At 39.4% G+C, this 14,072-nt stretch overlaps 1 protein-coding gene across 12 annotated transcripts in view; it reads right to left on the bottom strand.

Moving 5' to 3' along the window:
* The window catches only part of LOC129493261 (uncharacterized), a 147,155-nt gene that overhangs the window by 12,845 nt on the left and 120,238 nt on the right, over nucleotides 1-14,072 (bottom strand). For 9 of the 12 annotated variants that reach the window (XR_010114506.1, XR_010114507.1, XR_008661091.2 and 6 more), the window contains one exon: nucleotides 5,152-5,269. The exons of the other annotated variants lie outside the window; for them this stretch is intronic. The gene's annotated coding sequence lies outside the window, so the exon portion shown is untranslated. The remainder of the gene's footprint in view (nucleotides 1-5,151; nucleotides 5,270-14,072) is intronic. 12 annotated transcript variants of the gene reach the window in all.

Genomic DNA, 14,072 nt, shown 5'->3' on the forward strand with positions numbered 1-14,072 from the left:
CCAACAAACAAACAAAACAAACATTCTACTGATTTAGTGAGCTCTCTACAGAGTAAATCCTTGGATGAAATGAGATATGTCACGTTACTAAGTGGAAAATCGAGATACAAGTTATTTTTTTCTTTGTACTACAATAGTTGTCCTTTATGTTTGATTCGACTAGAGTTTTTCCAGATGTCTTAAGTAGGCGCGATTAACTGTAATAGCTAAAGACTAAACAGGAAACTACTGATCTGAACTTCTTTAGCACTTCACCCAGATAAATGAAAAGAGAGAGTTAAAATTTTTGTATTATTTCCAGCCAGCACTGAGACAGTGAAGTTTTGTTATGAGTCTGGTGAAAATTACCCCAGAATGAGGTTGATTAGAACTTCCCTTAAAGTGAGATAACTTGGGAAAGCACACCCATGCTGTGTCTTATACCAATCAGATGCTCATAGATCCTTCTTCCTTCTCTTCTGGTGACCAAAATTACGGTGGAGTATAGTGGCTTCACAAAATGAACAACTTAATTGTCCTCCCTGTCAGAGAGCATTTTACAAGAGTCTTCATTCTGTTCCATTTCTTTGAAAGAGTTCTACAGAATCACAATGGGTTAGATAATGAAATGGCACTGATACACCTTTCAGCCTGAAAATAATCCACACAGGATTAAGAGAACTAACATTAAAAATTCATTGAGAGCCAGGCACAGTGGCTCATACCTGTAATCTCAGCACTGTGGGAGGCCGAGGTGGGCAGATCGCTTGAGCCCAGGAGTTTGAGACCAGCCTGGGCAACATGGTAAAACCCCATCTCAACAAAAAATACAAAAATTAGCCAGATGTGTACCTGTTGTCCCAGCTACTTGGGAGACTGAAGTGGGGGATCACTTAGGCCCAGGAGGTGAAGGTTGTAATGAGAAAAAAAAATATTTGAAATCTTGCAATACTTTTTCATCTCCAGTGGTAGATTTTTTTTTTTTCTTTGAGAATGGGTATCACTCTGTCATCTGGGCTGGAGTGCAGTGACTCAATCACGGCTCACTGCAGCCTCCATCTCCTGGGCTCAAGGCATCCTCCCACCTCAGTCTCCCAAGTAGCTGGGACTACGGGTGTGTACCAGTGCTCCTGGCATTTTGTTTTGTTTTGTTTTGTTTTAATTTATTGTAGAGACAGGGTCTCAGTATGTTGCCTAGGCTGGTCTCAAACTCCCAGGGTCAAGCTATCCACCTGTCTTGGCCTCCAAAAATGCTGGCATTGCAGGTATGAGCCACCATGCTTGGCCAACAGTAGATTTTAATAAGTTGTGAGTATAGAATGTAATACCTAAAATAATCACTTAACAAAAGCTATACAAAGAAATACACTTTAAAAATGGTATAGTGAATCAAAATTGAATTAAAAAAATATTCAAATAACACAAAAGACAGAAAAAATTAAACAGAGAAAAAGAGCAAACAGAAAATAAGAAACAAAATGCAGACTTAAACCCTGTAATAGCAGTGGTTATATGTAAATGTAAATGGCCCAAATACACAGATTAAAACATAGATAATGGTAGACTAAACTATATATCAAACTATATAATGTTCAATATATAGTTTTAAGAAACTCATTTCAAAAATAACAACATAGACTGATTAAATTTTTTTAAACAAAAAGAGATGCATTATGCAAACAGTGATCAAAGGAAAGCAAGGGTGGCTCTATTAAGAGATAAAATAGGCTTCAGAGGAATCAAAATCACTAGCATGAGAAAGGAACATTATACTATGATTTTAAAAAAGTCAGTCGACCAAGAAGACATAGCAATGCTGAATGTATATACACCAAACAGACCTGCAAAACATGTGAAACGAAATCTGATCGAACTAAAAGGAAAAATAAATCCAAAATTATAGCTGAAGATTTCAACACCCCTAATAGACAGAAAATCAGCAAGGATATAGAACTTAATGGTACTATTAATCACTAGAATCTAATCAAAGTTTATAGAACACTCCACTCAACAAAAGAAGAATACACATTCTTCTTTTTTTCTTTCTTTCTTTTTTTTTTTTTTTTTTTTTTTGACAAGGGGCCTCGCTCTGTCTCCCAAGTTGGAGTGCAGTGGCACGATCTCAGTTCACTGCAACCTCCGCCTCCCGGGTTCAAGCGATTCTCCTGCCTCAGCCTCCTGAGTAGCTAGGAATAGAGGCACACGCCACCACGCCCAGCTAATTTTTGTAGTTTTAGTAGAGGCAGGTTTCACCATGTTGGCCAAGATGATCTTGATCTTTTGACCTCATGATCCACCTATCTCGGCCTCCCAAAGTGCTGGGATTACAGGCGTGAGCCACTGCACCCGGCCATAATACACATTCTTCTTATGTGCTCATGGAACATATACCAAGATAAACCATATTTTGGGCCATAAAACAATGGCAAAAAATTTAAAAGAACTGAAATCATATAGATAGTGTTCTCTGACCACTATGGGATTAAACTAGAAATCAATTAAAGAACAATAATAGGAAAATCTCCAATTTAGAAGCCAAACACTATACGTAAGCCATGGGATAAAGAAGTCCCAAGAAAAATTTTAAAAGTACATTGAACTAAATGAAAATGAAAATACTACTATTAAAATTTGTGGGACATTTCTATAGCAGTGCTGAATAGAATTTTATAGCCCCAAATGTAAATATTAATAATGAGGAAAAGTCTCAAATAAATAGTTAAGGTTTCTTCTAAAGAAACTAGAAAAAGAGGAGCAAAATCAACCCAAAGCAAGCAGATGGCATGAAATAATAAAAATAAGTCAATTAAATAGAAAACAATAAAACAATAAAGAAAATCAATGAAAAAAAGACCTAGGATTTTTTTTAAAAAATCAATATAATTGACAACGTCCACAAGACTGACAAGAAAGAAGACACAGTATGCAATATCAGTAACAGGGGATATCAGTATGAACATCAAAGGATAATATGAGAATACTAGAAAGAAGTCTATAAACCTAAATTTGACAATTTAGATGAAATGGACCAATTCCTCAAAAAATATGAATTACAACAACTCAGCCAATAATGAAACAGACCATCTGAGTAGACCTATAAATATTAAGGAACCTGGTTTAACCATCTGAGATCTCAAGAAAAGAAATCTCCAGGCTGATATATATATATATATATATGTGTATATCTACTATAGAAAGACAGAGGGAATTTATTTTAAGGAATTGACTGATATGGTTGCAGAGGTTGGCAAACCCAAAATCTGTAAAGTAGGCCAGCATATGACAGACCCAGGGAAGAGTTGATGTTGCAGTTTGTGTCCAAAGGTAGCCTGTTGATAGAATTCTCCCGCCTTCATACGGGGTTGGATGAGGTTCACTCATATTACGGAGGGTAATCTGCTTTACCTGATGTCTGCGGATTTACATGTTACTATCATCTAAAGAGTACGTTCATAAAAACAACTAGAATAATGTTTGACCAAATATCTGGTTACTGTAGACTAGGCTAGTCAAATTGACACATGAAATTAACCATCACAAGGAGGGGACACTTTTCAATTTATTATATAAAGCTAGTATTGCCTTGATATCAAAACCAGACAAACAACATTAAGGCCAATATAGCTCAAAATATAGGCTCAAAAAATTCTGTAAAATAAAAACATATGGTATTCAACAATAATGAAGAATAATTATAGACCATGACCAAGTGGAGTTTATTCCAGAGATACAAGACTGGTGCAATATGCTAAATTCAATCAATGTAATCTACAATTTTAACAGGCTAAAAAAATTACATGACCATATCAATTGATAAAAACACTTGACAAAATTCAGTATCTGTAACTAAGAACTCTCAGACAAATAGAGATAGAAGGAAACTTAATCAACTTATTCTCTTACAAAGAACTTACTCTCTTTCTGGAGAGCATTTATAAAAAAACTTATAAGTATCATTATACTCAATAATGAAAGACTGATTGCTTTCCTTCTAAGACTGGGAACAAAGCAAGAATTTCCAGTCTCACCATTCTTATTCAGCATAATGCTGGAAATCACAGCCAGTGCAATAAGGCAAGAAAAGAAAAGAAAAGGAATATAGGTTGGAAAAGAAGAAATAAAACTGTCCCTCTTTGAAAAGTTGTAGAAAATCCCAAGTATCAAAAACAAAAAAAAAAACAAAACAAAACAAACAAAAAAACCAAGCCTTCTAGGACTAATAAATGAGTTCAGCAAGGTCTCAGGATACAAGATAAAAATACAACAATTAATTGTATTTTTATATAGTAGCAATGAACATGTAATTAAAAACACTAAAATAAAAAATGCATTATCATTATAATCACTTTTTACAAAAATGTCTTAGGTGTAAATCTAACAAAACACAGAGGACTTGTAGGGTGAAAATTGTAAAATGCTAATTTAAAAAATCAAAGAAGGTCTAAACAAATGGAGATAAATACTGTCTTTATAGATTAGTAGACTCGATATAGTGACACTCTCCCCAAATTAATATACAGGTTCAATACAATTCCAGTCAAATCCCAGCAATTTTTTTTACCTATTTAAAAGATTATTCTAAAATCTATATGTGAAGGCAAAGGTACTACAATAGCTAGACACTCTGAAAATATTTGAAGTAATGTGGAGAACTTTCCAAAGTGAATGTAGTTATCAAATCACACATCCAAGAAGCTCAGAGTATTCCAAGCAGAATAATAAATTAAAAAATCAATAAATAACCCATACATATTTATGCATATTATATTGAAGTGAAAAAAAAGCAGAGACAAAGAGAAAGTCTTGAATAAGGCCACAGGAGGAAAAAATACCTTACCCATAGAGGAACAAGGGAAATCACCAACCTAGGATTTTATATCAGCAAAGTTATTCTTCAAAAGTGAAGAAATAAAGACTTTCTCAGAAAAGCAAAATTATAGAAATAGAGGACAGATTAGGGGTTACCAGCTGTAAGTGCTGGAGAGGGAAGCAGGTATGTTTATAAAAGGGCAACATGGGCCAGGCGCGGTGGCTCATGCCTGTAATCCCAGCACTTTGAGAGGCTGAGGCGGGTGGATCATGAGGTCAGGAGTTCGAGACCAGCCTGGCCAATATGGTGAAACCCCGTCTGTACTAAAAATACAAAAATTAGCCAGACATGGTGGTGCGTACCTGTGGTCCCAGCTACTCGAGAGGCTGAGGCAGAATCGCTTGAACCCGAGAGGTGAGGTTGCAGTGAGCCAATTTCACACCACTGCACTCCAGCCTGAGCAACAGAGCAAGATTTCATCTGAAAAAAAAAAAAGAAAAGGGCAACATGAAGTTCCTTGTGTTGATGGAAATGTTCTATACCTTGACAATATCCTGGCTGTGGTTTACATTGTTTTGTAAACTGTTACCACTAGGGAATACTGTGTAAATGGTACCCGGATCTTTCTGTATTATTTCTTACTGCAAGTGAATTGACAATTATCTCAAATATAAAATTTAGTAGAAAAAAAAAACAGCCTGTTATGAATTGTTTTTATGTATCCTCCTCCTGGGGTTGACACTAATAAGCTGTGAGAGAATGTAAGCAGATGGCACCCCTGCAGCAGTGGGCAGCAGGTGTCCATATCTGTGTCAGGCCCATGCTGGCCTCCTGCTCCAGGTGTGACTCATCCTATCTGGTCCTGGGCAGGGACAAAGTGTGGTGCTTATTCCCATGGTGGCTGGAGGAGCTGCAGACCTTGGCCTGGCTCCCATGTAGCATCCTGTCATCCATCTGCTAGCAGGTAGCTTCAACCCCCTGCTAACAATGCAACATCTCATTCCTGCCACAACAAGACCTATGTAGCATAGTGGTTCTTCTCAGCTTGGATCAGTGACCTGCTCTAGGGGCTTGGGGAACTTTTCACATGCTTTTGCCCACAACTTCAAGAGCACATAAAACTGAGGAGACTCTTTCTGGCCCTCTCCTGCCTGGATCCACTGTGTCACCAGTTCTCATCTATACCTGTCAGCTGCCATATCAGAGTGGCATGGGAGAAAGGATCATTTCCCTGAGAATTGCTATTGCCTAGTTCAAACCATGGTTATAAGTTTCACTCTATTTTCCAAAATGCACACACAGAAAGGGTTCCATCATATTCCCATTTCCCAGATTTGACCATAAGAGATACTAGTTCTATAAGGATGCTTCTGATTTTTTTCTGTCTTCCTTCTAAACCAGCAGTTTTGAGCTTAAGAATCAAGACTATGCTACCTTTGTTATTCCAGTTGCATAGCATCTTTCTTTTCCCAGGGCAATGTGCAAGTTATGTCTAACTTCTCTGGGCTGAAGGGAAACAGCCTTAGGTAAATGAGTGAAGAGAAAAAATTTAAAGAGCTTGGCAATGAGAATAAAGTACATAAATGCATACATGGGTGGGGGGAGGTTATGCTTCTACAGTTAAGTATCTCTGTGTTGTACTGTACATATTAGCAATGCTCCCATATGGCTCTGGCTGCTGGGCTTCTGTTGCTGATGCTGCATACAACTTGTCTTTTAATGATAATGCAGTCCTATTGCATTAAGACTCAAGACTCGGGTCTCTTTGAAAATGCTTATTGATGTGAATGCCTTCATTTTTCTTAAAGAAAAAGGAAGAAACACATGCAAGAAAAGTAGCATAAGAGGAAAACCTTGAACAAAAACCCTGAGAAAAAAATTAATGATTTGTAATCCCTTGTCTTAGTTTTATCCTTACAATAAAGCTTTCCTTTTCCCTTCCTCTGTGCTGTCTTCCAACTTCCTGATACCTTTCACTGCATGCTGAACCTCTGTTTCCATGTGGGCCCTTTGTGGTGCCTCCCCACTATGCACACAAAGGTCCTTTTCAAAAACTCAGGCAATATACTTGTTTGCTACTAACCAGCTGCTTACTAAGTCACCTCACATCCTGGTGCACAGAGCACTATAGATAATTAACATTGTGAATTCTCCATAAAAATCCAAGCCAACGTACTGTTGGTCAAAGATTTCAAACACAAGAAAATCCTTTGTGTGAACAGGAAACTGATTTGCGTACTTAGTGTTAACTAGACAAACAACTTGTAAGTGAGTTGCATTTGTTCTCTTGGCAGCCCTGTTTGTATAAAGAGGCTTAGCTGGAAGATTAAAACAAATTCTCTTAAAATATTGCACTGTAAAACCATACACCTGCCCAGAGTTCAAAGGACTGTGGTCTGATAGGTTGTATAAGCATCAGGAAACTTTGACATGGGAAACAGTTTATAGTCATATAGCTAGACATCTAAGGCAAATTCCCCTAACTCCAAGGTTTTTCAAGCTGGCAATGTGAAAAGAGAAAGCCAGAATTATCCATTTCCTGAAGAAAGGCCAGGCGGAATGATAGCAAGGAGTACTTAGGAAGCTTCCAAAGTCCTGTGGATGAGGGAAACTGATGACTACTGAAAGGCAGGCAAACATGAAGCCACTCGGATATGCTGTGACAGAAGACAATTTAGGATTTTGTTAATTCCAGCAATTATTATGATTATGAAAAAAATACTTGTTATTAGCTTATATGGTGATTATCCTTTAGTTTCTATTGAAGATTATGGGCTGAGGGAAATAGAAGTATATAGAAAACACAAGAAGTTTTAGAGAAGCGACAAGGCTGTTCAAGCTTTCACGCAGGCTGAAACTTTCTGGGAAACTACCCATACACCAGATAATATTAATATAACCCAGGTGTACAGTGGGTGAAGCAGGGAGAGGCCCATTCATCTAGGTGTTAAAAAAATAACTGCTGATTACTACCTGTAATTTTCAAATTAATGACCTAATGCTGCACAGGATAAATAGACCACCTCATAGAGGATAGCTGAATTTATTGTTTTAACCCAAAGCAGGAAATGCTCTTGCTGGGCTCTGTCCCTCTCCTGAAGCTGCTCTAGGCACCCTGCCAAGGATTGCTCACCAGGCTCCTATTTTCCTTTTTTGATCTCACCCAGTCTGTTTACCTTATGCTGTCACTTTTTTTTCTTATTTCTCTCTTTTATATACCTCCTGCATGTTAGGCAATAGAGGCAAACTGCATTTCCTGTCTGCCTGCTTAAAGCAGGGAAAGATTAGCTTGGATAGATGTAAAAAGCAGTTGCTAGTTTTGCCTTCAAAGACACAAGGATACATAAAAATCCTTTAAAAGTGAGACTAGACTGAACATCCATAAGCCTCTGGGGTGACTGTGTTTCTTTTAGATAAAACAAATGGTTTGGGGGAACTTAAGCTATCCATGTGGATCCTTCGTATGTGGTGTGCAAACGGGCCACTCATGGGCTCGATGCCAGTGAGTACCCCCACTCCATGGGAATTCATAGAATGCCCAGTGGCAGCCTTCAATCTCTGGTTCCTTGCAGAACAAGGTTCCAAATCTCCTGTTAAATTAGGCTGTGTTTCTTTCACTGAAAGAATTATGTCTTTATTATTTACTTTCCAGAGAAACTTTCTTTACAAAACTCCAAAGTTTAAGCCTCTTAGCATTTTCTCATCAGTTGTAGCAGACATTTCAAACCAACCAGAATCAGAGACATATTCATTATTCTGTCTGTCTCTCAAGCTCCCCTTCTCTTCAAATGGCTGTTCTACTTCTGGGTAACCGATTTAATTTTGTAAGTCCAGCTACAATCCCCTTAATAAACTTACAGGGATCTAGTTCAGGTAGGTGGAATCATGAAAGCTACATGGAATGCTACCTGTTGGAGTTTGCTTTCATTGTAGAAGAAACTTTGCACCATATGAGCTGCTCTCCAGGAAGCACCCTTTACATCCATCACGTTGCTTACTCTTTCATTTCCTGCTATTTCAGCTGGCAGTGGTGCACCCCAGATCAATTTCTGATTGCACCACTTCCTAGCTGTGTAACATTGAGGACAGTCCTTTAAGCCTTGGTTTCTGGCTTAGGATCATGCCAAACACAGTATTATCTGGTCTTCCTTTCTGGATTTTCCCTTGGAGCCAGAGGCCATTTCCACCTAAACTGAAAAAGACAAAGCATTGCCATGCAACTAACAAAGAATTGATGCCTGTTCCTTGACCCTCCCTTTATAAGATTTCCTATTTCCTGCTGCAGCTGCTGAAATTAGGGATTCACTGACTTGAACAGTTGATATGGACTCATTTTTTATCTTACTGTGATGCCCACAACACATACACACACACACACACATATATATATACAAAGAGAGAGCGATTGAGAGAGAGAGAGAGAGAATTACTTAACAAGCAGTGATGAATACTTAAGACATGCTTGTTGTATGAATGAACCTTACTTAGCGGAAACTTGAGAGGGTAAAACTTTTTAAAAACTAAGATGGACATGCCTAGACCCACAAATGTATTATTTAGCAAAGCACTTTGAAACACCAAAGTAGCACACCACAATTACCAGCTAACTTCACTGAAAAAATTTAGGGTTTTGAACAGGAATGTTCCATAGACCATTAGGTTTCCCTGTCAATACTGTTCAATAATGAATCCAGAGAGTCCTGATTTTTCTTTTTTTTTTTTTTTTTTTTTTTTTGAGACGGAGTCTCGCTCTGTCGCCCAGGCTGGAGTGCAGTGGCGCGATCTCGGCTCACTGCAAGCTCCGCCTCCCGGGTTCACGCCATTCTCCTGCCTCAGCCTCTCCGAGTAGCTGGGACTACAGGCGCCCGCCACCACGCCCGGCTAATTTTTTGTATTTGTAGTAGAGACGGGGTTTCACCGTGGTCTCGATCTCCTGACCTCGTGATCCGCCCGCCTCGGCCTCCCAAAGTGCTGGGATTACAAGCGTGAGCCACCGCGCCCGGCCAAGTCCTGATTTTTCAAGTTGAAGAAAGGCCAACTTGTCTTGTCCGTGACACTTATCAGGTGTTTCCTGAATGTCATGTGCCAAAGTCTATTTTTATGCAGGCCCAGAAGTCTTTTGTTGCTAGAGCAAAGAATCATAGACCAAAATCCCAGATACAAAATGATTTAGAAAACACTAGAAGTATAAAAACTGAGAGTAACAGTAGCTATCTCATATGGTTATGGTGAAGATTAAATGAGAACATATGTTATATACTCAGCGGAGAGCCTAGTAAGCACTCAGCAAATGTTAATAACCCTTGTTATTTTTATCAAAGTGTAGAAAAGCATTTTGAAATTTCACAGAGACTGCAACTAAGCTAAAATATGCAACTCTGCTTATAAATATGTACTAATGACAAGGGCTGTCTTTTAATATCCTATGATCATAAAACATCTGTCTTGGTAGGGATCCCTAGAAATAGGTCCTGAGTCAGGGAATTGGGTGCCTATGAATTACTGAGAGTCCTCATCACGAAAAACCTGTAAAGGGGAGACGAAAGTAAGACTAGAGAGGGATAAAAGAGCAAGGATGTGGTCTCAGACAAAACCTAGCCTTGCCTTGATCCACAGGAAGGCTCTGGGGCTTAAATCATACAGCGTTGTTGCCTATTGAGGACCAGCCTTTTATACTCCCACATCCATGAGCCATTTGCTGTGAGCTGCACCTCCTTCCTCCGAAATGAAAGATGAGGGCATAATCTCTAGGGCAAGGCAGTACCCTTCAGCACAGGATAATTCTTCAAAAGTGGAGAGGTGTATTTGTTAGCTTGGGCTGCCATAGCAAAATAGCACAGACTGGGTGGCTCTATTTCCTCACAGTTCTGAGAATAGAAGTCATAGATCAAGGTCCAGCACAGGTGGTTTCTTATGAGAGCCCGCTTCCTGGCTTGCAGGTTGCTGCCTTCTTGCTGTGTCCTCACATGGCAGAGAGAGAAAGAAAAAAAATGCTCTTTCTCTCCATATAAAGTCACAGCCTTATTGAGTTAGGACCCGACCTCTATGATCTCATTTAACCTTAATTACCTCCTGAAAACTCTATATCCAGATACGGTAACTTTGGGGATTAGGGATTCACCATACGAACTTTGAGGTGACACAAGTCTGTTCATAGCCAGAGGCATCTGTGACCCTTTGGCAGTCAACACTCATAGCAACTGAGGCATGTGTACAAAGGCCAGGTGTGATAGATTGTTTGCAAAAATTATGGCAATTCTTCTTTCTGTATTCATGACCCTTTAAATATGACTTTGCAACTCCCTCACTACTCTTTGTACCTGGACTGGCTTTATGAATTATTTCGACCAACAAAATGCAGAAGTGACATTGTACCACTTCTAATCTTAGAGCTCAAAAGGCTTGCTTCCACTTGCTGTCTTGGAGCTTGGACACCACCACATGAATAAAGCTGCGTTGTCCTGCTGGATAAGAGGCATCATCCTGGCCAGTAGCAAGCCAGCCAATGACCAAACACATGAGTACAACAGCTAGCCTCCAGTCAATCCGCAAGCTGACCACAGACACATGAGTGAGCCCAGCAGAGATTAGCCAAGTCTGGCTGGATCAGCAGAACTACCCGGCTGACTGGTAAATTTGGGAGCAATAATAAATGGCAGCTGTGTTAAGCTACTAAGCTTGGGGCATGGAAGGGGCCTGTTAAACAGCAATAAATCACTGATACACACAATAAAGTGAACCTGCACAGAAAAATGGAGTTAATACAGGTCACCAAGCATCTTAAAGAAATAATTCATGAAATTCCTATGTTTTTCTCAGGGGAGCTTCTTTAAGGAGTAGCTAGTTCTACGACTTTTTAAAATAATATAAAAACTTAATCTGTCATCGGCAGACATACTCTTCTCAGTAAATATTGAACCAAATTCCTAGAGTCTAGTTCAATTACTGTCTAGCCTCAAGGATACATATCTAGATTTAAAACCAATCTTGGTCTAAGGATATTGATCTCACCTCAGCTTTCTATACTGCAGTCCACAGGAGGTATAGAAGCAAAACACTGTACTCAGAAAAAGAATTCTGAGGCTTATGAATTGGCTTTTCCAATTTGTATTTGTATAATTTGGCAAAGAACCTGTCTGAATCAATTTCCTCATGTGCCAAATGAGGATAATATTCTATAACTACAAGAAAATTATCAAGAGGCTCAAATGAAATACCAGTGTAAAAGTCTAGATAAGGTGAGAAATGTTACACAAACATGAGTGAATTTGAGGGGACCTAATCTGTATATCCTTGGAGACTCTGGGATGAAAAGATAACCAGGAGTTCTTGTTGTATAAAGGTTCTGATACTTCCTGAGATAAATGTAAAGTGGATTTTGAGAAACATGCTCAAAGTTTGAGCCTTTGAGATAAAGGTGGTCCCCAAGTTCTTACCCTGAAGTAGAAGACATCTGACATGTGTCTCAGCAAGAGACTGTAATCATGAAGCAGAAAACAGCATGTTTGGGCATAGCTCAGAATACTTCTGACCTGGGCCGGGCGCAGTGGCTCACGCCTGTAATCCCAGCACTTTGGGAGGCCGAGGCGGGTGGATCACCTGAGGTCAGGAGTTTGACACCAGCCTGACCAACATGTGGTGAAACCCCGTCTCTAATAAAAATTCAAAAATTAGCCGGGCGTGGTGGTGCATGCCTGTAATCCCAGCTACTCAGGAGGCTGAGGCAGGAGAATCGCTTGAACTCGGAGGCAGAGGTTGCAGTGAGCCGAGATCACACCACTGCACTCCAGCCTGCGCGACAGAGCGAGACTCTGTCCCAAAAAATAAAAAGAATACTTCTGACCTGATTTGAGACATCTGTTCTAAATCCTTTTCAACACAGGGAATAATAAAAAGGGAAAGTCCTGGTTATATATTGAAGTCCTAAACAAAGAGTTGGCTTTCCGGTTCACATTGGCTAACTGAATACAAAAGTTTACTGTGGGGGAAAGAAATCCCATTAAGATGACAGAAAGCCACATATACATACACATAAAAAGTGAATCCGTAATAGAGTGGGAAATTCGAAAGTACTGCAACCAATCAAATTTCTAGAGGATATGGAGTCATTCAGACTAGATCGTAAGTGGAAACTAAGAGAGCTGAGGAAACCACAATCTCATATAGAAGAAACAGAAGGTCAAACAGAGTGTGTTTTCCCAACTGTGCCCCCAAATAATCCAAAGAGCAGAACCAGTGGGAACTAGGGGAAAGAGCAGGATGAAGACTGTTAGTAAGGTGACTAATTAAAGGATTTCAAAACATTTACATCAGTGTCCACCCAAGTCCCTGATGTCATGAAGAGAGTGGTTACTTCTCAGAGCTACAGACTCCAGATTCAAGCCATGAAAACACCTCTCTAACGTGAAAGTTGGGGCATAGAAAATTCCAGAGTAGCTGAGGCTGGAGAAGCAGAGCAGTACTACAACCTATGGTTACTGTGAGGGACTGAAGCTTTTGGCATTTGTGATCTCATTCATACTTTCCCTACATAAGCTCCCAGGGCTCCTGTAACCAGAACCTGTTTCTGTGTCACATGAGCAGTGAATTTTTTTTAATTTTTGAGACAGAGTCTTGCTCTGTCACCCAGGCTGGAGTGCAATGGCACGATCTTGGCTCACTCCAATCTCCACCTCCCAGGTTCAAGTGATTCTCCTGCCTCGGCCTCCCGAGTAGCTAGGATTACAGGTGCACACCACCATGCTTGGCTAATTTTTTGTATTTTTAGTAGAGACGGGGTTTCCCCATGTTGGCCAGGCTGATCTTGAACTCCTGTCCTCAGGTGATCCACCTGCCTCGACCTCCCAAAGTGCTGGGATTACAGGCATGAGCCACCACACCCAGCCTAAGAGCAGTGATTTTCATTCAGGCTAGGATTCACATCTATAGCTAAGAACAGATAACCAGAATATCTAAATATTTGAGGAAAATCAACCATAAATATATCAACTATAATAACAATAACAACAACAAAGTTCTAAACTCAACAAGTAGAAAAATTAAGCCCTAGGGAAATAACAAAATCCAAGCAAATGAAAGAAAACTACAAAGCAATGTAAACACAAGAAACTAAATAACACTTCAAAATACGAATAATTTCCTCAGATTGGTTTGAAGAGATACTGTGTTCAAAAGAAAATAATATATTGTAGTGAAAAAGCAACAAGGGAGATCTCCAAAGTAAAAAATGTGATCACCATCTATTGGCGGCTCAAACAGAAAAATGTACACAGCTAAAGAATCA

The sequence above is a fragment of the Symphalangus syndactylus genome, chromosome 11 (assembly GCF_028878055.3).
Source record: "Symphalangus syndactylus isolate Jambi chromosome 11, NHGRI_mSymSyn1-v2.1_pri, whole genome shotgun sequence".
Classification (NCBI taxonomy): Eukaryota; Metazoa; Chordata; class Mammalia; order Primates; family Hylobatidae; genus Symphalangus; species Symphalangus syndactylus.